We start from the raw sequence: 24,468 nt of genomic DNA, 5'->3' as shown, positions 1-24,468 counted from the left end.
ATATTTTCATTGTTGTGACTTCGATACATATGAAAATGGATAAATGAAGTGAAAATAATGTGAGAGAAGAAAATTTCTTTGCTGAAAGTGATTGAGTTAAAGTGTCAACTATATTACCTTAGAACTCATAAAAATAATTATTAGTTAACCAAATTCTGTTTAATAAGTATTTACACATGACTAATAAAATATCTTTACTAATAATATTAGTTCATGAATCAGTTGACACAAATGGAGGTTAGAATCGGTCTGTTGCATATGTTCTTGGTTTGGGTTTGTTCCTAGCAGTAGGCTAATGCTTGACTACAACCGACTATTAATCCACATGTTCAAAAGGCTCACTTGATATTTTTGTTGTTGTGACTTCAATACATATGAAAATGGATAAAAGAAGTGAAAATAATGTGAGAGAAGAAAATTTCTTTGCGGAAAGTGATTGAGTTAAAGCGTCAACTATTCGCAGCCTTTTGTACACTATAACCCTCCTTGTTCCTTTTACTTTTTTATTTCCTGTGCTCTTAAAAATCTCTGTTGAGGTGGACTAGCAAAATTTTTGTTTACTAACCCCTGTTGGTTGGGGCGGTAGATTAAGAGCCACGGTATCCCCTGCCTGTCGTAAGAGGCGACTAAAAGGGGTACCAGGGCTCTCAACTTGGGAGCGTGTGTTGGCAAACATGGGGTACTGAGATAAGTCCTGCCATTGCTTCAACTTACTTGTGCCAGGCTCATTTTCATCTACCCTTCTGACCTCCCTTGTTCAACTCTTGTTCTGCCCCGATCCTGACAGTATTAGGTTGCGAGGCCGAGAAAGTCTTTCATTTCCACGCCCTTTGTGCCCCTTCTCTTTATTTAGCCGATACCTTCATTTTTCAAAATGTCGGATCATTTCCATTTTCTATCTGGTCAGTGTTATTATAGATGATGGTTGCCTATTTGTAGCCTACTTCCTTTTAAAACAATAATAATCACCAGCATCATCTTGGTTTACTGGTGATATAAGCCAAGATTTTAAAAGATACTTGGAGTGTCCGAGCGGAACTGCACTAGAGTAACACAATGATACTATGTATGACTACCAACCGGTGGAGTGCAATGCGAAGCTGCTATTTTAAGGTTATGCTTCATTCCTTGCAGTGGAACATTCTATTACCTACCAATCCTATCAAGCAAATACTCAAAAGTTATGTAATCTAACCTAAATCTCCCATTGTACCGGTATTCATATGTTTGTTGCATGTCAGTACAGGCTGTTTTTGACGTAACATTTATTGAACGGTGAATACATACACTCGTTCCTTATCACCACCGAATCAGAGTCGACCATTTCAGTGATCTGCATGATTGTACGCCAAAATATTTAAATACCGCTCACTTTGGTTTCACTAATAATATGAATTATGAGTCAAAATACACTCATGGAAATAATCCTAATAATATGAGTAACTTTTAGTAGTCATATTATCTATGAAACAATTTACTAATATTATTAGGAACATCTAGTAATAATTTTGACTCATAAACTAATAACTAATATTATTAGCTAATAATTTTATGAAACATAATACTAATATTATTAGTTAATATTATTGATTTCTTACTAATAATATTAGTGAAAGATGTTTTATGAAACAGGGCCCATAAAAATAGAACTCATAAAAATAATGATTAGTTAACCAAATTCTGTTTCATAAAGATTTACACATGACTAATAAAATATCTTCACTAATAATATTAGTTCATTAGACAGCTGACACAAATGGAGGTTAGAATCGGTCTGTTGCATATGTTCTTGGTTTGGGTTTGTTCCTAGCAGTAGACTAACGCTTACTACAACCGACTATTAATCCACATGTTCGAGAGGCTCACTTGATATTTTCGTTGTTGTGACTTTGATACATATGAAAATGGATAAATGAAGTGAAAATAATGTGAGAGAAGAAAATTTCTTTGCTGAAAGTGATTGAGTTAAAGTGTCAACTATATTACCTTAGAACTCATAAAAATAATTATTAGTTAACCAAATTCTGTTTAATAAGTATTTACACATGACTAATAAAATATCTTCACTAATAATATTAGTTCATGAATCAGTTGACACAAATGGAGGTTAGAATCGGTCTGTTGCATATGTTCTTGGTTTGGGTTTGTTCCTAGCAGTAGGCTAATGCTTGACTACAACCGACTATTAATCCACATGTTCAAAAGGCTCACTTGATATTTTTGTTGTTGTGACTTCAATACATATGAAAATGGATAAAAGAAGTGAAAATAATGTGAGAGAAGAAAATTTCTTTGCGGAAAGTGATTGAGTTAAAGCGTCAACTATTCGCAGCCTTTTGTACACTATAACCCTCCTTGTTCCTTTTACTTTTTTATTTCCTGTGCTCTTAAAAATCTCTGTTGAGGTGGACTAGCAAAATTTTTGTTTACTAACCTCTGTTGGTTGGGGCGGTAGATTAAGAGCCACGGTATCCCCTGCCTGTCGTAAGAGGCGACTAAAAGGGGTACCAGGGCTCTCAACTTGGGAGCGTGTGTTGGCAAACATGGGGTACTGAGATAAGTCCTGCCATTGCTTCAACTTACTTGTGCCAGGCTCATTTTCATCTACCCTTCTGACCTCCCTTGTTCAACTCTTGTTCTGTCCCGATCCTGACAGTATTAGGTTGCGAGGCCGAGAAAGTCTTTCATTTCCACGCCCTTTGTGCCCCTTCTCTTTATTTAGCCGATACCTTCATTTTTCAAAATGTCGGATCATTTCCATTTTCTATCTGGTCAGTGTTATTATAGATGATGGTTGCCTATTTGTAGCCTACTTCCTTTTAAAACAATAATAATCACCAGCATCATCTTGGTTTACTGGTGATATAAGCCAAGATTTTAAAAGATACTTGGAGTGTCCGAGCGGAACTGCACTAGAGTAACACAATGATACTATGTATGACTACCAACCGGTGGAGTGCAATGCGAAGCTGCTATTTTAAGGTTATGCTTCATTCCTTGCAGTGGAACATTCTATTACCTACCAATCCTATCAAGCAAATACTCAAAAGTTATGTAATCTAACCTAAATCTCCCATTGTACCGGTATTCATATGTTTGTTGCATGTCAGTACAGGCTGTTTTTGACGTAACATTTATTGAACGGTGAATACATACACTCGTTCCTTATCACCACCGAATCAGAGTCGACCATTTCAGTGATCTGCATGATTGTACGCCAAAATATTTAAATACCGCTCACTTTGGTTTCACTAATAATATGAATTATGAGTCAAAATACACTCATGGAAATAATCCTAATAATATGAGTAACTTTTAGTAGTCATATTATCTATGAAACAATTTACTAATATTATTAGGAACATCTAGTAATAATTTTGACTCATAAACTAATAACTAATATTATTAGCTAATAATTTTATGAAACATAATACTAATATTATTAGTTAATATTATTGATTTCTTACTAATAATATTAGTGAAAGATGTTTTATGAAACAGGGCCCATAAAAATAGAACTCATAAAAATAATGATTAGTTAACCAAATTCTGTTTCATAAAGATTTACACATGACTAATAAAATATCTTCACTAATAATATTAGTTCATTAGACAGCTGACACAAATGGAGGTTAGAATCGGTCTGTTGCATATGTTCTTGGTTTGGGTTTGTTCCTAGCAGTAGACTAACGCTTACTACAACCGACTATTAATCCACATGTTCGAGAGGCTCACTTGATATTTTCGTTGTTGTGACTTTGATACATATGAAAATGGATAAAAGAAGTGAAAATAATGTGAGAGAAGGAAGTTTCTTTGCAGAAAGTGATTGAGTTAAAGCGTCAACTATTCGCAACCATTTTCACAATATAACCCTCCTTGTTCCTTTTACTTTTTTTTATTATATGTGCTCTTAAAAATCTCTGTTGAGATGGACTACTACCCTCTGTTGGTGGGGGCGGTAGAATAACAGCCGCGGTATCCCCTGCCTGTCGTAAGAGGCGACTAAAAGGGGTCCGATGGCTCTCAACTTGGGAGCGTGGGTTGGTGAACACGGGGCACTGAGTCCTGCCATTGCTTCAGCTTACTTGTGCCAGGCTCATTTTCATCTACCCTTCTGACCTCCCGTGTTCAACTCTTGTTCTTTTCCGACCCTGACAGGTTGCGAGGCCGAGAGTGTCTTTCATTATCACGCCCTTCGTGGCTCTTCTCTTTCTTTGGCCGATACCTTCATTTTTCAAAATGTCGAATCCTTTTCATTTTTCTATCTGATTAGTGTCATTATAGATGATGGTTGCCAGTTGTAGCCTACTTCCCCTTATAACAATAATCATCACCACCATAATCTTGGTCTACTGGTGATATAAGCCAAGATTTTAAAGGATACCTGGACTGTCCGAGCAGAAATGCACTAAATCAACACAATGATACTGTGTATCACTACCAACCGGTGGAGTACAATGCGAAGCTGCTATTTTAAGGTTATGCTTCATTTCTTGCAGTGGAACATTCTATTACCTACCAATCCTATCAAGCAAATACTCAAAAGTTCTGTAATCTAACCTAAATCTCCCATTGTACCGGTATTCATATGTTTGTTACATGTCAGTAAGGGCTGTTTTTGACGTAACATTCATTGAATGGTGAATACGTACACTCGTTCCTTATCACTATTTGAATCAGAGTCGACCATTTCAGTGATCTTCACGATTTTATGCCAAAATATTAATATAACACTCAGTTTGGTTTCACTAATAATATGAATTATGAGTCAAAATACACTCATGGAAATAATCCTAATAATATGGGTAACTTTTATCTGTCATGTTGTCTATGAAAGAATTTGTTAATATTATTAGGAATATCTACTAATAATTTTTGACTTATAAACTAATTACTAATATTATTAGCTAATAACTCTATGAAACATAATACTAATATAATTAGTTAATATTATTGGTATCTTACTAATAATATTAGGGAAAGATATTTTATGAAACAGGGCCCAGGGCCCGAGTTTCACAAATAGGAAAAGTCCTCTAAGTTTAATTACTGCGTTAATGGGGTGAACGTTCCTTTTGGGGATCATTGTAAGTTTCTACTGCACATGGTTATGAGGGTGTTTGGGGGTTGTAGTAAGGATGTAAAGGAGAGGGCATGTAAGTCCTTGGTAAGACCCTAACTAGAGTATGGTTCCAGTGTATGGAACCCTCACCATGATAACTTGATTCAAGAACTGGAAAAAATCCAAAGAAAAGCAGCTCGATTTGTTCTGGGTGATTTCCCACAAAAGAGTAGCGTTACAAAAAGTTGCAAAGTTTGGGCTGGGATAACTGTGAGAAAGAAGACCAGCTGCTCGACTAAGGAGTATGTTCTGAGCTGTCAGTGGAGAGATGGCGTGGAATGACATTAGTAGACTAGTAAGTTTGAGTGGCGTCTTTAAACGTAGGGCAAATCACAATATGAAGATAAAGTTGGAATTCAAGAGGAAAACTTGGGCAAATATTAATTTATAGGAAGGGGAGTTAAGGACTGGAATAACTTACCAAGGGAGATGTTCAATAAATTTCCAATTTCTTCGAAATCATTTAAGAAAGACTAGGAAAATAACAGATAGGGAATCTGCCACCTGGGCGACCGACCTATGTGCAGATCAGTATTGATTCATTTATTGATTGAACTTACCGGTAAGTTTACTTATTTCCTTTTGACCTGAACTTGTGGCGTAGAATGCAGAACTCGATTCTGAGGGCACATAATCATCATCATCACTCACCCCTAAATCAGAATCAGAAGTGGCATCTAGAAAATAAATTATAATGCGTTCTGTAAAATGCAAGTGTGCTACGCTAACATAACCTGTGCATAATATTCAAATCGATGTGTAGAAGGAAGCTATGATTTTGCACTATTAAACGGGTCCGAAAATTTTCACTGTAAGTAAAACGCATGTGCTGTACAGATTGCTATTGGATAAATACCAAAGGATCTGACTTTGTCTAGTTCACGTCATAAGAACACAAACCAGCCATCGTAAATGTAAAAAAAGACCTATTGTAACATGCATTAAATATTTCTGTATTATAAGTACTTACTCTTAAAAGCATTCCTGTTAGGTTATGCAGTATTATCATTTTATGTAGTGTAATAGTATCTTTGATTACACCACGGCGTCAAATAGCCTATTCAAGAAAATCTTTGACAGTGTAATACCATCTTTGATAAAGGCCATGCATGCAATACACGTGCTTTGCTCGTAAGTTATAAGTTTGAGTTGTTATGGAATGGCATCTGCTCGAGGCTAATGAAAGACACAGAAACATGTAGTTGTTGTCAATTGCGTGTAGACGGTTGGTGTATAAAGTATAAGTGCACTGTAACATAAATAATATTTCCGTTGGTGATATATTTTGAATTCAAAAAAGAAGTATGGATATGCAGTTGAAAGTTTCGTTTTATTAGTGTCTGGAATGATCCCGACCAATTTTGAACACTCGAGTGAATTGTAATTCAGCTGTGTGTTATCTAATTTTGGTAAGTATTTGCTTTTAGATCCCTTTAACTTTCTAGAGAGGAACGTGAGTGGAGATGCTCTTCTTTTCTTTTCTTTTTTTTTTTTTTTTTTTTTAAAGGCCAATGACTATGGTTTATGAATTATTCTAAGATGTACAGATTGTGAGGTTAGCTTCTATACTACCAAAATCGAATTACGGATGATTCCTCAGACATAGTTAACCATGTATACTTTGTCAGGAATTTTAAACGAAGTATTTTTGTTTCATTGTTAGTGACTAATATTTGCTGTAGTATTTCAGAGTAGCAGTTTTGATTAATATTCACTGAAGTGTTCAAACATAGGCTACATTTCCTTCGAGGCACATCGAGCCTTCAGTATTTAACTGTCAGTCTCTCAGAACGAAGTCCGACTCCTTGGCTGAATGGTCACGGTTGAAGACCTCTGTTCAGAGGGTCCCGCGTTTGATTCCCGATGAACTGGGTGTTTGTGTTTGACCCAACACATTCCTCTTCATATTCACACAACTCGCCTCACTACCAGTGGCGTATACTGAGGGCTACCAAAGTTACGAGTGAAGCCCTAGCCTCAAATGCCAACGATGGAAATATAAAGCACATTATAATGTAAGCATCTGACACATTGCTGTATTTACAAGCCTTGAAAGCCATGAGAAAAAACGTTGGACGTATTTCTGAGAACAAGGCTTCGGAGACTGATGTTGCAGCCCAGACTCTCGTCCCTCTCCCCTCGACTCGCCGCACGCGGCTTGCTACTGTATGCCTGATAGACGCAGGGACCGGGGGAGGATAGGTGTGCTAGGCTTTGCTCCGTCAGTTCGCCACTGCTATCAACCATGCGTTACTCGTCATATATACTTCCTCACCTCATCCCTCTGAATTATCTAGATATTATAGTGCAGCTATTTCACTGCCGTTTACTTCTGCATCCTTGTAGGAAGACCCTGCAGAGCTGCTGTTATAGGGGTAATATAGTTTTATTTTTATAGGCTGATTCTGCTAAAATGAAATGCAATATTTCGGGTTTAGTGTTCTCTTTTGTTGGTTGGAATCCAACCCATGATCATGGGTCGGACACCACCACTGATCTGAGTAAGCCAATTTACCAATGAACGATTGGTACGGGCACTGTAAAATTCAACATTTTTGTTTAATGATAATAATAATAATAATAATAATAATAATAATAATAAAGGCATCTGTATAGGCTTGGTGACGTAATGAGTATAAAATAAATGGCAAAGACGACATAAGCACCCAGTCCCCAAGTCAGGGGAATGAACAGTATGAGGGGGTTGATTCTGAACATTAAACCGGGGCCATCAGACTGAAGGCAACCATTCTATCCATTTAGCCACAAAGCCAGACTTCAATTTGCTAAACCTTAGGCTACCATCTCGACTGATCAGGTGCTGAGCATTGGCAGTGGCAGAGGCCAGGGCAGTAGCTTGTGAAGCAGCCTTGACAACACAGCAGGCTTCTCCGTTGGCTATCGGCTGCAGCTCGAAACGCTTAAGGTTTGACGTTCACTAAACCCAAGTATCGAAAAGGGGTAACCTAAGTCTAGCGGTAGCCCACGTCCTGATCCCAGCATACGCCACTGCTCAGTACCAACCACCATAGGAACACACAGTAGTATTTACATCCCTCCATACAGGGTTTGCATCAGGTACGGCATCCGGCCATAGAACAGGGCCAAATCTGCATGTGTGACAAAGCAGTAGAACAACAAGAAGGAAAAAAAAAAGGAAGAAAGGTATGTGTCAGAACGAACTAGGTTTGTGGGTAATGTCACAGGATTACCTGTAGTTTTACCTGTGACCTTGAAATTGGTTAAGTGCTAAGTTCAGCTCTAGACCTCTAGGTCAACTTCCGCGCCCCCCTTTTTTTCCTTCCCCTTTAACAAATATATTTGTTTCTTATGTTGCGACAAGCAGTTGATTGGTGCAAAAGCTTAGGCATTGACTTCCTATGGGTAGTAACATAACGTACCTGCTCAGCCAGTCGGTGGGTGAGCTGTTGAGGTTAAAATGTGTGAGGAACTATAGTTAAAAATTAAGTGATATACCAAAGAACTATCCCCCAAAGTAGACTCTCTTACATCCCTTGGGGAATTTATGATCATTGGAAAAAACTTGTTTGTATGAGGAGTAACATTGACTATAGCTGGACTGAGTGGCTCAGACGGTTGAGGCGCTGGCCTTCTGACCACAACTTGTAGGTTCGATCCTGACTCAGTCCAGTGTTATTTGAAAGTGCTCAAATACGTCAGCCTCATGTGAGTAGATTTACTGGCATGTAAAAGAACTCTTGTGGGACTAAATTCTGGGATCTCCAAAAACCGTAAAAGTAGTTTGTGGGATGTAAAGCAAATAATAATTATTTTTATTATTATTATTATTATTATTACATTGATTTTGTGGAAAAACTGTCATGAGAGTTTATATTGTTTAGCAGTAGGCTAAGGGACAATCAGGAGGAGATAATTGGGATAAGGAGGCCAGTTCCTTCACTTACATTTTATTTGATTGTGACATAGATTAAATTGTGATGGGATCTGGTTGATTTTCTGTATACCAAATATAAGTAACCCTGAACTGTGTTGATTGGAACTAAATTTTGACTTAAGAATAAACAAGAATCCTGGTTACTAGTTATACCAATTCTGTACATTAGCACACTTGCACACACCCACCAACCCATTTATGCCACACAATGTTCAACAAACATACTGTACCGGTAACAAGATTTTAAACTTAACCCCATAGTTCAGTAGGCTATTTAACAATAATGCATGCAGGTGTGTTGGTATCCACTAATTTTCATTGACCCGTGATTTTAGTTTGTCCCACCCTACCACATTACACTAATGATTTTGGTATCCAGACTGGTTGTACAATAGTGTGTTATGCACATCCAGGGCATCATAGACATGACATATTTTCCATGTACAAGAGGCTCTATTATGACGGATCTGAATTTCACTCACCTGGGTACAACTGTCACTCGTTACATGTATCGTGCCATTTTATTCACGTAAGGGACAATCAGAAGGAGATAATTGGGATAGGGAAGCCAGTTCCTTTACTTGCATTTTATTTGGTTGTGATATAGATTAAATTGAATAAATCGTATACACCATTTGATATTATTCCTCTATTATACAGTATCTAGGGAGATGCTCTGCCTGGCAACAGAAGTATGGGTCCAGACATCCGTACTAATGTAATCATTGAGTTGTGCAAAGTGAACCAAAAGTTTTCATTTAATGAAATTTCACATTATAATTTAAGAAGCAGCTTTATACTGATTAGGCCTACATTTATTTGTGTACTAGAGTCAGAAGCAATAACGTACAATGCAGTAAAAGAAAGAGTCAGAAGCAATAACGTACAATGCAGTAAAAGAATGTTACAGTTATATAGTTGATAAATAAATAAATAAATAACATGTCTGAGATTACATTATCTTTGTCCAAACATGGGCCACTTTCATAACACTCCCAGAGCCTACCATTAACTCTTGCATTGTGCAATAGTATGGGCATAGTACACAGGTGTAACATTGTCTGTCTCTCCCCACATTTACAGAGATCTGGACCTTACACTAACACACACCTAACTTCCGGCAATAAATGTAGCGAGTTCAAGCATTATTGATTCTGTATTATCAATGCTTGGTCATATCTTAAGTAACTTGATGAATTAGCCTTCAGTAGATTTTGAATGTGCTGGGACTGTGATGATACATTGTATGCTTGACTGTTCTCATGACTTTGTAAGAAAATATTATCTGGTGTGTGGGGACATGATAGGTGAGTGACTTTGTCCCTGGATCCCAGCGAATGCATGTGGGATTTTGGAAATGAAAGACTCCTAATCCTTCGGATTCCTAGTAGAGAGAAGAAATGGAGATCCAGTCGTCTAAAACCAAAAGCTTGCTTGCCTTGTCCTATGTTTGAGGGATGGATTGGAATATGTGCAAGTATTGCTTTGTCTTTCTTTCTTTCTTTCTTTCATTCTTTCTTAATCTGTTTACCCTCCAGGGTTGGTTTTTCCGTCGGACTCAGCGAACGATCCCATCTCTACCGTCTCAAGGGCAGTGACCTAGAGCATGACTTTGGGCCTGGGGATATAACTAGGAAGGAGGACCAGTACATTGCCCAGGCGGCCTCACCTGCTATGCTGAACAGGGGCCATGTGCGGGGAAGGGAAGATTGTAAGGGATAGAGAGGGAAGAGGAAGGAAGCGGCTGTGGCCTTAAGTTAGGTACCATCCCAGTATTTGGCTGGAGGAGAAGTGGGAAACCACGGAAAATCACTTCGAGGATGGCTGAGGTGGGACTCAAAGCACCCTCTGTTCAGTTGACCTCCCGAGATTGAGTGGACCCTGTTCCAGCCCTCATAACAATTTTCAAATTTCGTGGCAGAGCCAGGAATCGAACCCAGGCCTCTAGGGGTGGCAGCTAATCACGCTAACTACTACACCACAGAGGCAGACAAGTTTTGCTTTGTAATCATCCAAATTATATACCAGGTTGTATGGTTGTTAGTGGGGGCATAGTTAGTGGGATAACTGCTGGCTTTCCACTCCGTATGGCCAAGGTTCAAGTCTCTGTAGATACTAGGGTAGAATTTTTATCCAAAGATCACATGGCATCATGAAGCACATTCAGCTCGAAACCTTCGACCAAAACCCAGAATGCGCCAGGGTGACTTCAGTGACCCCATAACTAACTGGAATAAAGTAATTAAAGTTTGCAAGGCTGTTGGCTGCAGAAAATACAATTTTTCTAAAGAAGCCCAGTAATATGATGATTATGGAAGTTAATTTCCTGTTGTTCTTTACTTCAGATGATAAGTTAATGGTTAAGCAATGTGTTGGTGTCAAAAGCAAGCTTGACAACAATAGTTGTTTTAAGGGATTTCAAAAATTCTGACACTCCCTTAAATTTATCTACCATTTTATTTGGTATTGTTGCAACCAAATTACTGTATACAGTTTTCCCACTTCTGCATCTTGATCTTAATTTCTCTATCCAACACCTGAAATATTCCTTCCCCAATATCACATTCCACCAAGGCAAGCAGTAGAGTAACAATCTATTATTTTTTCTCACAAAAATTAGTAAACACCAACGGATAAAATTTGCAGTCATTGTTATCATTACAACCATCAGTAGACGAGGAGTAAGGTGCATTTTGAAGACTGCTGACTATTTTAGATATTGTTAACTTAGACATGCTTCTCACTATTACAGTTGTCTGTGTTCTGCTACTTCAATACTTGTTAGCAAAATCCAAATTGGACCGGGCGAGTTGGCCGTGCGCGCAGAGGCGCACAGCTGTGAGCTTGCATCGGGGAAATCGTGGATTCGAGCCCCACTGTTGGCAGCCCTGAAGATGGTTTTCCGTGGTTTCCCATTTTCACAGCAGGCAAATACTGGGGCTGTACCTTAATTAAGGCCACGGCCGCTTCCTTCCAACTCCAAGGCCTTTCCTATCCCATCGTCGCCATAAGACCTATCTGTGTCGGTGCGACGTAAGGCAACTAGCAAAAAAAAAATCTGAATTGGGAATCACGGCCTTGAATAATGGTCTATCATGGTCTTCTGCAGATAAGGGAAGGTTGTGTTCAACCAAAAAAGTGTAAAATAGCGTTCAGCTCGTATAACACTATGATAGTAACTTTCTGTAGTAAAAAATGATGAGTGTCTTTTATTACCCATATTCTTCATGTTTTTAAATTTCACATGGCATTGGCAGTCATTGCATCCTCCATGTTTAATCCTCAAACTGGCAAACTCCTGATATCAGGCGTTTCGTCCGTTCCTCCTGTGGCAGTGCCTGATATCAGGCATTTGGACATGCTCTTTATTTTATAGCAGTAATCAAACTATTATCCATTGAAAGGTGCTAACTATGTGTCAGTCAAAAGAAATTATTATTTTACATCGAGAAATAGTTTATATATTTGCTTATAGTACTGATGATAAAATTATATCAAATAAGCTCATAATCTGCCCCATCTTGCACTAGCAGCTAGGCAATCACTCTCCAGCCACGTGTCTGTCTCAGCCGACCTAGCTACATTTAGCTGCTAATTTTCCTTCTGATATCAAACCAAAGTGTTAACATGCACTCATATATATAATATCTGGTAATATTTGTAGGTTTATTTGACGGACTGAATTTGCTGGCCGGCAAGATAAATTTAGTGTTGGTGCTGCAGGAAATCTTGTTGATGTCTTGAGCAGGCTAATGTTGAGAGTTGTTTTTGTGAATGTAGAGTATAAATAACTTTATTGTGGCTGATAATATTCGGGATCATTCCAGTGATATTAAATAATTTCTTGAGGTTGATTTCAGTGATGTGGGGTCAGATTTTGACATAGAGGACAGTGAAGACCAGTTGAAGGATTCCTTCAAACTACAAAGGTTGATCAAATATAAACTGGATTTTTGTTCCTGAATGCCAACAGTTGGTAGGACTGCTGCTATGCTTAGGCGTCACCGTTAGGAATAGGGAGAGCGTGCTGCTAGATATTTCCCGCCATTTCGTCAGTAATGATCACGATGTCGGAGCAACAGGTGCACCCTTCCACTCCACTGCGCGATGCATAATTACGAAATTTCTTGGTCGTGAAGGAGTTACAGTGGTGGAAATTTGTCAGAGACTAATTGCACAGTTCGGTGATCAAACATTGTCAAAGATGTGTGTGTTTGCGTGGCATAAAGAGTTCAAGAAAGGACGAGAACGTGTGGAAAATCAGCAAGATGATCGCCGTCCTCGGACCAGCATTACAGACTAAAACATTCGTGCGGTTAAAGACATTATTGATGACGATCGATGGGCGAGAGTATCAGAAATTGCAGAACAAGTCTGAATCGGTTGTGGCAGCTGTCAAGCAATCATCACAAACGATCTATAGTTCCGTAAAATGTGTTTCAGATGGATCCCTTGCCTTTTGACCGAAAATCTGAAGTTGAGATGTTTGGAGGTCTGTCAGGCTTACAGCAAGGTTTGTGGAAGAAGGTGATCCAATTTTGAGTCCGATCGTGACCTGCGACGAAACGGGTGCACCACTACACTCCGGAATCCAAACGAGCCAGTAAGGAGTGGCAGAGGAAAGGGGAGGTAGCACCAGTGAAAGCAAAGACTCTACTGTCAGCTGGCAAAGGTCCTTGCAACCATTTTTTTTCAATCGGTGAGGCATTTTGCTGATTGATTTTTTTGCATGAGCGTCGCACAATCAGTGCTGCTTACTACTGCGAGCTGCTGAACAAGGCAAGGGTTGCGTATCACCGCAAAAGAAAAGACCAACCGATTCGACAGGTCATCCTCCTCCACGACAATGCGTGGCCCCATATTGCAGCTCTGTCTCCAAGCTATGGGAAATGCACTGGACTACACTTGATCATCCTCGTTACAGCCCAGACTTATCGCCCTGCGATTTCCATGTGTTTGGACCGCTTAAAGCAGCTCTAGGAGGGCAACGATTTGAAGATGATGAGTGTGTGGAAGACTTCGTGCACAACTGGCTGGTGACACGACCCTGTTCTTCTTACGATGAGGGCATCAAAAAGCTGCCCATATGCTGAGACAAATGCATTCCAAGCAGGAAACTATGTGGAAAAATAAATTGTAATTACCTTGTGTTTTTTAATAAATAAATTTAAATGAAAAATAAAATCCTGTTTATTTTGATCCCCCCTCGTATAAATCATCTGATAGGGAAAATGATGTTGCTCCCACAGTAGACCAGATAGCTACTGCTGATATAAGTAGTTCTTCCCTTCCTCCTTCTGATGTTTCTCCAGTTTGATTAAGAGTTTACTTCTCAGAACTTTGAATTCAAGATGAGGGAAGCCAATAAAGGTATAAGAAACTGTCCACAAAGAAATCCAAACCCTATAAATTACTGTACTTCTGTTTACTTTTTACTCCAGCTGAGTGAAACTGATGCCCATCTCATGTCCTCCAAGAATTGCCACAGAATAACAATCACCTGTGTGTTGTCTGCTTGGAAGAAAAGATGGTGTAGTAGTAGTCTACATACTGGTGCCCAGGGTCTAATGGGATTCACTAGGGCTGTTATCATAAACTAGTACACTTCTGGAGGTCCAACAGTCGTGGAGAAGAAAGGCTCACCCAAGCATGACTCTTAAGTGCGTAAATTTTGGCGTACATTTTGTATATAAACTACACGTTCAGTATAACCCTAATTTTGCGTGACCTCAATTTAGCATAAACCTGCGTTTAACGGAGGAAATTTCCAGTCCCGAAAATTATTTCATACGAGCTGTGCAATTTTATATTTGATTTAACATAATTCACAATAGGGCAAAACCTGCATTTAGTCTTAAGTAAATGTTAAAATGCTCAAATATTCATTTCTATTCGTTTTGGTTATGGGACATTAAGAACCTGTAAAAAAAGAAGTCATAAGCTTGCTAAGGATGATTCAAGGCAGAAGAAGAATTAAGAGCACGGGCACTTGGGGGCTATAGTGAGATGTCGGACTCTGATACACATTTGACGTGGCCGCTCTTGTAGAAGAGAACTTCCGTTTTAATGACAATGTTGTTATAACCTTCGAAAATTCCTACATTAATCTGTGCAATATCCTTCAGTTACAACGAGAACCCTTTTACGGTTTCATCTGTTGTTATGGGCGAATTCGGCTGTGTTAGTTTTTATCCATTATCAGTATTCATTCTGCCTGTTGCCATTTCCTGATAGATGCAGTATTTTTGTATCCGTCTCTTGGCACAGGCCAGAGCAAAGTGTGGCTTCCACTGAAGTCCCAGTCTCATCCATGGCTGTGACAATATTGAAGCTGCTGGGGTATGGATGGTGATGAGTAATGACATTTGGGGCACAACTAGTGTCCGAGTGTTATGAAAGGTGTTGCTCATAGGATCAGTCGTTCTGCAGTGGCACCTTCTGGTCCAGTGAGGAAAGCAAGGGCAAACTACCTCACTCCTCATCTTGCCTAGTACGCCTCATTTGGGCTCTGCCATTGGTTTTTGCAGTTTCCCTATAACTGCATAGCCTTTGGTGGTGCTATTTGAGGATCAAACCAGCCTCTGGGCTGATGACCTAACAGACTTCAGTATTCATACACTCTACTCCAGCATTTATACTGAATGCGATTGATCATCCCATATCAATTCCTTGCCACGCGCGAGCGAGTTGATCTTGAGCGAGCCTGAGGTCTCCACACAATTCCGACTTGTGTAAACAAACATTGGGATAACTTGTTTTTGCAATAAAAAGTGCAATGACAGCAGTTGTTAACTCCTTAGAAATAAAGGCTGAAGTAAACTATTCCTGAATTTTAATACTATGTACTAAAATAAAATAAAAATGTGATACTTCTCCTTCTCAAGATACAGCAGTGTGCATAACTAATTTCAGAGGTTAGGTTATGTGCTTTCGAGTCTTGTTAAATTTTAGAAATGCTACTCCCATGTAAATTTATAGTGAAAATGTTATTATTCTGTAGGGAGCTTGAAATATGTTTTCATAATATGTGTGTGGTAAACCTAGGTTAGGTGATGCCATTTGAAGTAAGAAAATGGAAATATTTGCCACAAGTCTCTGGTGTGATGCTATTACAATTTTTAAGAATGAAACTGAATGTGTGTGTTCAGGCTATTGGAGAAAGAAAATGCGTGCTAATGAGTAAGCTGCTGCTTGGAAAACATCCACGAAAATGTTTAAACAAACCGATTGCTGTTTCATACAGATTTTATGTGTTTTTGTGTGAGTTTGGTATCTTTCCTGACTTTTATGGAAAATCTTTTATAACATTATAAGAACAACCTACCGAAGATGTTTTGTATTCACCGACAAAAATCTGTCAGAATGAAGTGCAAACTGTAACTGCAGTACAGTGTGTAGGGTAGATATCTTGTTTTATTGCTGTTACTGTGTAAATAATGTATGATGGTACAATTTATGTTAATACAGGCAAAGATTTCTGGAAAAGGTGTGCTCTCTACTGAAACATCGATTTAAGGTAAACCCCCATTTAAGGTTTAAAAAATCAGGTCCCTGTAAAAGCGTTAAATAGGGGTTCTACTGTATTTCAATTGAGAACATGCAATAAAATATTTCATTTTAAAATGCTGCTCCTTTTATATGTGTGTGTGTATATATTAAATTATCTAAACAAAGTCAATTTTTATTCTTAACCTTTTTCGGAAGATAAATAACTGTCTTAGTTATATCATCTTCTTATTCCTTGTAATTTCCTGAATGAAATGATGTACTCTTTTGTGGATATATGACTTGTGAATGATTTTTGGCGGAATTTATACTTCGAGGCTGCAGTGCCGGAAGAGTACTCCTGCCGCTACAGGATAAATGACAGTCAGTTTGAGGGTTAACTGAAAAAAATCACACTTGCATGTTTCACAAAACATGTGGTTTCCTGGGCATGGAAACTTCCGTATAAACTTAATGCTTTCGGAATTATTCATTTGCCGCAAATCGCTGTTGTCCATCAACGTACGGCTCTTCATTGCTTTACATATAAAATAAAATACAAAGTTTATTCCACCTACTCAATACTATACAGTAATTGCAGTGTTTATAAATACAGTACAATATATTAACAAGGTACTAGTTTCGACCCTATATGGGTCATCATCAGCCTAACTAAGATACTTATGGGTATGCCGAAGTCCTAAGACGGAATTACATTGTGGAAATGAGATTTAAAGGAATGAACTGTGTATGTGATGCTATGATGTACATATATAATGGTGGATTGAAGATCTGTTATAGATGAAATAATGTTGTGCGTATCAGTGACAAATAAAATTTTAGGATTTATGTCAAATACAATTAGACTGTAAGAATAGTTATCGTAAAAACATAATATGCTGGCATATTACGTTTTTAAAGTGCAATTTTAGAGTATTCACCAACAAGGGCATATTTTAATCATTATTGTAATAATTGTATGATAACTATTCTTACAGTCTAAAATTTTATTTGTCACTGATAAGCACAACATTATTTCATCTATAACAGTTCTTCAATCCACCATTTTATATGTACATCATCGCATCACATACACAGTTCGTTCTTTTAAATCTCATTTCCACAATGTAATTCTGTTTTAGGACTTTGTCATATCCATAAGTATCTTAGTTAGGCTGATGACCCATATAGGGTTGAAACTAGTACCTTGTTAATATATTGTAATGTATTTATAAACATTGCAATTACTGTATAGTATTGAGTAGGTGGAATAAACTATGTATTTCATTTTATATGTAATCTTAATTCAATACAGAACCAATAATGAAGTTTATAACCTTGAATCTTCATTGCTTTGCCGTGTAAATGTTTTATTTAACACAGAAATGGGCTTGCACCACACTACATCAGCATCACTTTGTAACATTGTATTTTATAATAAAAGCAGGGAACTCATTACCAAACCAGATGTAGGCCTACTAGAATAAGAATTTGAACATATGTTGAATGTATTCAGGAAAGATGTTACTTTCACGGTCAAAAATTGTAACAAATGTCGCCTCCTTGCAATTTTTTTCCCATGAACCATCTGTTGAGAAAAGTGCTTAGGGCCTATAACTTAACATTATCACAAATGCTGTAGTTTAGTTACATAAAACAAGTTTACAATTCGCTGCACCAACCAAATAATACATTAGCGGGCATGATTTTGACCACAACCATATTACACAAACAAGATAAACAGTAGTGTGTTCCTTGTAACATCCATAGATCCACCACTAAGATATGGCATGGCAGTCCATGGAATAAATGAGGTTTTGGAACATCCTCCCATCTTGCAATTGTTGTTTTCAATTGCAAAACACACAATACAGCAGCTGAAACACAAACACACAGCACATGAAATAAGTGAACACAGAAGCAATGTCACATCAAGAGTAGTTGCAAATCAAGTTTCGATGGCACTTTAATTCTCCGCTCCACTTTTGACAACTTTAACTCTTCATGTGAAGGTTTCGTATCAGGCAAAGCGATAGTCTCAGTTTCAGGCTGCTTCCAATCCTCTGGAGTTGTGTGCACCTTCTAATGGATAAGATGCTGGAGTGGTCTGATCAGTTCTCCCTCAGATGTCTTCAATTTGGCTACCCTTGCTACTTCATCCTTCCCTGGATATACTTCCAAGACGACCGCAAGGGGCCAGTTGATACGTTTTGTGGAATCTGCTCCTATCGATACTACATCTCCCACCTTGATGCTGTTGGTCTTCCTCTGGCCGTAGTGAACTAAGAGTGCCAAATATTCACTCCTGAATCTTTGCTGTAGGTCCTCACGTAGTTTCTGGAGGTACCTGTAGCATTTGCCATAATCAACCTTGTCAAATGTATCCAAATCTGGAGTATCATTTGTATGTAAGTGGTCTTGAGTTGATCATTTCCTTTTAATCACACAGCACAGTATATAATTCTTTATAGTATACAGAGGCTCTCCCCAAAATTTGTCGCAGCAGTTCTTTCACTGTTCTGACTAGTCTCCCCCTCCCCAAGGCTGCTGTAGGTGGGATGAATTTCCAAGTAAACTTTCTGATAGCTGAGTGGGCAACAATCTCATCCCAACCTAATGTTTTCAGGGCATTATTATGTCTTATGGCCAATTATATTCATCCCAAATTAATCTGATCTTGAAGGGCTTCGTGAATGCTTCACTCTCTTCCTCCAAGGGAAGTTTTGTTTCAACCCTCAGAACTCCCTTTTCGTCCTCAAAGACCCTGACTTCCTTCCCAAATTCCTGCGCGTGACCTCGAAAGCATTCCTGCTGGACAACTTTCAACAACGTGTTTTCAACCTATTGCTTTTCTTGACCAGTGAGTTCCTCTTCTTGCTTGCTTTGCGTTAGTATGGTTGTGGAAAAATATGATCAACCAATCGTTCTGATTATCTTGAAATAACTTGGGAAATACAAGAGGCACAAACAAAACTCAGGAGAACAACATGCCACACTTGATATAACTGTCTTCCTTTTCTCAGTGTTGACTTCTTCAGGTGTAGCAACTTCATAAAATGGCCACTGCTCTGGATTATCCCTAAGCCACCGTGGTCCCTCCCACCATTTGCTCTCAGAGTGCCTTTGGACTGCAGCCCTTTGACAGAAGATATGCTGTGTTCAGAGTCCCCGGTAGATGATGCCAATCATCAGTATTGGTGTACTGTCATATTTCTTGACAAGTTACCCACGAATGTACCCCAGTTGTCTGCACGCTTTATCCAAGTCAAGGCTACTGACGAGTTGCTCCAACAGAAAGTTCTGCACTGTTGTAGTCCCATCGCCTCTTTCACCTGCGTAGAGATGCAGACTGCTGCGAACAGTTCCAAGCTTGATATAGTGACATGTTTGACAGGTGCAATCCTCGCCTTAGCCTGGACCAACTGGACCAATACCTCTGCGCCTTTTCTTGCCCTCAAGAATACACAAGCTGCATAAGCAAGTTTACTCGCATCACAGAATACATGAAGACTGATATCTTCCGCTCCTCAGTCCACTTGTACCGTTCTTCTTGGAAGGAGACATCTAACCAACCATTGCATCTGCTCCATCCAGATCTTGAATTTACTTGTAATACTATTGAGAAGCTCTTCATCCCATTGAAATTTGTGTTTCCATGTTTCTTGCAGCATTAGCTTTGGTACTAAGATAGACAGTCATGTGAAGCCAGTTGGGTCGAAAACTCACTAAGCCACAGACAATAGATTCCTCTTGGTAACTGGACAAGTAGTCACCGCAGTGGTTTCGACATCACAGAGAAGCTCATTTGTAGCGACATTCCTTAAGAGACCTACGAACAGAACAACTCCATCTTGCATTACAGCTCTGTCTTCTTGATGAATGCGGCTGCTGATCCAACCGCGAAGTTTAAACTGTCCTGCAGACATCAATGTGGTTGCTTCCCTCACAAATTTCTGTAGCTGTTCTTCGTTGGCTGCACTGGTAACAGTTGTCCATGTAGAGTGAGTCTCTCGCTCTGCAGTACTGTTGTCTCTCAGGTGATGTGACATAGTAATACCCAATAGGAATGGACTAGATGACTCCAAACACAACCCTGCAGTGCCTGAGGATTACCCTCTGTTTGTTGTGGCAGCCCTTCCACCAAACAAATCTTAAAAATTCCTTGTCACCTTGGGCTAGCTTGATTTGCAGAAATGCCTTTCTCATGTCAGCTATCACTCCAGTAGCATATTTTCTGAACTGTATAAACAGCTTGGGTATTAATTCCACCAAACTGGACCCTTTTCCCAGACAGCTGTTAGGTGAGTTGCCTCTTTTATCTTGGGCTGAGGTATCAAATACAGGCTTAATTTTGGTCGTTTGTTACTGGCTTGTGAGGGAGGTAGTGACCATCATTCTTGCTGGATGAGGGTTTCATTTTCACTATGCCCTCACGCAGCCATTCAAGAAAGACTTCATCATACTCTTCCAACTTGCCAATGGTTTCTAGTTTTTTTGCTTACACTCTACAATCTCTTCTCAGCTAGATCGTAGTTGTCCCTCAACTGTGGGTGCCCCTCCTTCCAGGGTAGACATACCTCATATCTTCCTTCTTGGTCAACATTCACTGTCTTCTCAAAGATTTCAAGTGTCTCTGGTTCCAGAATTTCTTTGGTTTTAAAATCTGCCATACAAAAGAGGTTAGTTGCTGCATTGCAGCTGCTGAGTATTCTGTGCTGTTCCAACACCGTCCAGCCCAGTTGTTTTGAAAGCAACCATCATGTTATTTCAAACTACTCTGTAGCCTGTTAGCAGTTGCCCAGTTAAGTCTGCCCCAAATAATATATTTACCCCAGGAACATCATAACCTACATATGATGTGGTTTTGAAGCACTGCTGGGTCTCAAGCCAGGGTACAAAATCACAAATTTTCTGTTAGTCCAACATAGGTATGGTGCACTCAAATTTTTCATCTAAATTTCTAAGAGTAACCTCATAAATACCTTGCACTTCTTGCCCTGTCTCTACTCCACCAAACAGATTGTATTAATGTCCCTTTCCTTATCTACTTCAGCCCACGCTTGTGAACACTGCCCTACATGATACATAATCGATAAGTTCCCAAGTTGAGTAATACTCTTGCCAACTTAACAACCTTGTTTACTGACACTTTAACTACCAAAGTTTGCAACAATCTCTCCCTTTTGATGATACAGTAAGTTTTCTGCTCTACCTGGTTCATTTCCTTTCTCGACTGAACTTTTCTTGCTGCTATCAGCTGGAATGATATCTGTTAAAACCTTGCACATAATGGTGTGATGCCCATTATAACAAATCAAGCATTTGAGTACAGCTTTGCACTTTTTTTTTTTTTTTTTTGCACCATGGCTCACCTTGAGACAGTGAAAACATGCTCCTTTCTTTTTCAAAACTTTTTTTTCTCTGTAGTGAGCTGCCTAGCTTTAAATCAGTCCTGAGACATGTGGTTCCTTTTATCACAAATACATGCCCTATCATGTATTTTCTCTTCACCCAAGAAAATGACATGCTGTGGGCAGCTTTTCCTTTCTATTTTGAGATCTACCCCCACAACCATCTAGGAAATTGGTACGAGCCAGGAGACATTCTTCACTTTCTACCTCTTGTCCCAAAAATCTCAAGCGTCTCCAGATAATTAGACTGGTCACCGTTCTTACATGCCTGCGGCATACGAGACCGTTCCCAAGCTTTTAAAATGTCATCTGGTAGTGCTGATTCTACAAGCGGGTAAAGAATGGCCACATATTTATCACTAGTAACCCCTAGCGACTCTAGTGCCCTTAACTGGGTCTTCAGTTTATCAAAAAGACTACGTAGACTGATATCATTTAGCATGTTACCCTTTTGAAGTACTAATTGAAAGAGCTCATGGACATAAACTCAATCAGAAGTTCATCTCTTGCAAACCTCGACTTTAATTGCTCTGTGGCTTTCTGATAATTTGATGCTGAGGGTGGGGAAACTTTACACAAGTTCTCTAGCTGACATCCCAGGTACAGTAGCCTGGCAGAGGTATTGGAATTTATCCTCTTCCTCGATTTAGTCATCCTCGGTATCTTTTTAAACTGCCTCCAGAAGGCTATCCAGTTACGTACATTTCCATCGAACTGTTTAAGTTCTAGTTTAGTCAATCTTAAAATTTCTTTTACTCTGGGATGTACTAGAACCAGTATTAGCAACACTGTTTGTCCCAGTGTCAATGAGTGTATAATAATGCAAAAGATTCTCATACCTGGTTTTTAAGGTTAGCATCCTTTTCACGATGATTTCGTATTTGTCAGTGATTTCTTCTTCTTCTTCGTGCTCATCTGCGTACCAAACCTCACAAATTCTTTCATCGTGCCCGAATAATCGTTCAGTTTTCTCCTCCAAGATCTTGAATCCTGCGGAGAAATCTTTTCTTGTACATTGTTCTGCATTTAGATTGTAGAACATAATATGTAAACGTTCGGCGCAATTGTTTTCGTTCACTTTTCTACTTCGTAATTTCTGCCATATTTACGCGGAAACTAGTCCTGTCACGATCGCCAGATGTTGAGAAACGTGCTTATAACTTATAACTTAACATTTTGGTAACAAAAATGCTCCAGTTTATTTGCATAAAACAAGTTTACAATTCACTGCACTAACCAAATAATGTTCTGTTCTGTTCGTGAAGTTTATTTGGGCTCGTTATTTCACCCAGACACTATACCGTATGATATGTGTACTAAATCGACACACGCACACAATTTCAATAAAGTAGTACACCAATGGAGTTGACAATGTTTTCGGAAGACGAAGTACTTGAAGATGGAGGGAAGTAGACCATGCAGCAGACTCACAAAATGGGTTCAAAGCACGGAAAGTAGATCAAGAAAAGACGTATCACCTAGACAATTAAGAGTGAGGAATTACGTATACAAGACTAGGAGTTATAGGAAAAGCACAGGGACACAAGGTATACTAATCTTCACGCTAGAGTGGCCGTCTCAGCGACTTCTACAAAACATACACACCGGGCCGACATATAAGGGACAAGCAGGAGAGGGCAGGGGAATGACGGAGGGGTGGATATATGTGAGAGTGTAGAACTTTGGACAGATGGAAAGAAATATCTGAGCAACGTATATGGGGGATGTAGGGAGGGCAAAGTGTCAGTGAAATCGTAAACAAAAGAGGAAGAGGGGCGACATTGAGTTGATATGAACATCAATAGTGTTTATTTTGTAGGCTCCTAGCATTCCAGTGAAGGATGCGTACTACCATTATTAAAGATAAGGTGTAAACTTTCGCGAAGTTGACTAATAACTGGTAAGATATTGGGGTGATCGCCAATTAGTTGAGTAAGCTGCATGAGAAGGTGGAGAACACACTGATGAACATGTTCTCGCTGAGGAAGTGTAGTACCTGTTTGAGGATGCTGTGCGGGTTGCAGAGGCATTGACGGGCTCGATGTTGAAGGAGTGGGTTGAATGGGGTATTGATAACTCAGAGATGGAGAGGGGTGAGAGGATGTAGTGGATTGCACTAGCTGGAGATACGCAGCTCTATCATAGCCGGGAGAAGGTTTAGGTGGCAAATCCTTAACAACCACTTGTGTGAATTTGCGTTTGCGAGGGGCGTCTGGTAATGGAGAAGGATGTTGAGAGGGTAGGGGAGGAAATTGTTGAACGTTATGATACTCAGAATAAGTAGGTGGAAATAGTCGAGCAGAAGCTTCTGAGAAGGAAATGTTATCAGTGCACATAAGTTTTTTGATTTCCACTTGCTTCTGATGAACAGCACAATCTGATGAACCCGTTTCGTGTTCCCGATTGCAATGTACACATAACTTGACATTAGCAAGGCAGTCTGAGGTAGAATGGTTCATACTACAGTTGCGACAGCGAAAGTTAGTGGACTGGCAATTGCGTAGGGTGTGTCCATAACGCTGGCATTTGGA

At 39.2% G+C, this 24,468-nt stretch overlaps 1 protein-coding gene across 7 annotated transcripts in view; it reads left to right on the top strand.

Annotated features, from left to right (window-relative positions):
• Positions 1-6,269: 6,269 nt before the first annotated feature.
• The window catches only part of LOC136864693 (SPRY domain-containing SOCS box protein 3), a 261,046-nt gene continuing 242,847 nt past the window's right edge, over positions 6,270-24,468 (top strand). For all 7 annotated transcript variants that reach the window (XR_011017856.1, XM_068226384.1, XM_068226383.1 and 4 more), the window contains exon 1: positions 6,270-6,534. The gene's annotated coding sequence lies outside the window, so the exon portion shown is untranslated. The remainder of the gene's footprint in view (positions 6,535-24,468) is intronic.

Source organism: Anabrus simplex, chromosome 2, assembly GCF_040414725.1.
Source record: "Anabrus simplex isolate iqAnaSimp1 chromosome 2, ASM4041472v1, whole genome shotgun sequence".
Taxonomy (NCBI): Eukaryota; Metazoa; Arthropoda; class Insecta; order Orthoptera; family Tettigoniidae; genus Anabrus; species Anabrus simplex.
The sequence above is the reverse complement of the archived record's forward strand: the minus strand, read 5'-3'. Positions and strand labels throughout refer to the sequence as shown.